This window comes from Paramormyrops kingsleyae, unplaced genomic scaffold (genome assembly GCF_048594095.1).
Source record: "Paramormyrops kingsleyae isolate MSU_618 unplaced genomic scaffold, PKINGS_0.4 ups33, whole genome shotgun sequence".
NCBI lineage: Eukaryota > Metazoa > Chordata > Actinopteri > Osteoglossiformes > Mormyridae > Paramormyrops > Paramormyrops kingsleyae.
Window position 1 is genome coordinate 118,541 of NW_027325971.1, and position 830 is coordinate 119,370.

An 830-nucleotide genomic window follows, 5' to 3' on the forward strand; every position below is an offset into this window, starting at 1 on the left:
TGTCCTCTCAAAAAACAGCAATCATTTAAACAAACATGAGGGAAAATTCAAAAGGCAAAGATGACGTCATTCCTTACCTCAGCACAGCTGCCCACCGCACAAACGACAGCGTGTCACCTTCCTTTAAAAAAAAAAAAAAAGAGAAAAACAGCAGGAAACGGGGGCTGTGCACGGACAGGGCCCCTCCCTCACAGCACATGCAGCTAATTAGCTGGCCATCCAGACCCACTCAGTCAGTTCTGCCTTTCAACAACAGGGGGCAGTAGAGGTGCACCATTCCCGGAAGCACTGCAATACCGGGTCGATGCGTGGAGCGGACGGGACAAGCCCCACTTCCGGCTCCCTGTTCCAAAAATCCATCTAATAAAAGGCTTCTCGGCCTTTTGGCTAAGATCAAGTGTAGTATCAGTTTAATATCTGATACGTCCCCCATGGAGGGGACCACATATTAAACGGACTGACTCAGACTGACTGACTGAGTGGGTGACTGAGTGAGACAGGGTCTGCTTATCGAACCGGAGCACCTGAAGTAAAATGGTGAAAAACAGAAATTATTCATATTAATTTTCGGGGCGTGAGATACCCCCTTGCTGATGAGGTGATTACAGAAACGTATCATGACTGTGCAAAAGGGAATAAGGCACCTTTCATCCTGATTTTTTTTAAGTTTAAACACATGTGTGCTTCATATGTAACCGTGATACACGCGGAGCCCAGAGAAATTTGGTTTCCTACACACATGCAATAAGGTCTTTAATTGGGCAGAGTCCATGCCTTCTTCCTTTTTATTGGTTCCCCAGCATGTTGGGGAGCAAGGGACCCCACAATGA

At 46.7% G+C, this 830-nt stretch overlaps 2 pseudogenes; one reads left to right on the plus strand and one right to left on the minus strand.

Moving 5' to 3' along the window:
• Window positions 1-263: 263 nt before the first annotated feature.
• Window positions 264-401, minus strand: LOC140585614 (U2 spliceosomal RNA; annotated as a pseudogene).
• On the plus strand, window positions 368-473 carry LOC140585612 (U2 spliceosomal RNA; annotated as a pseudogene).
• Window positions 474-830: the final 357 nt, after the last annotated feature.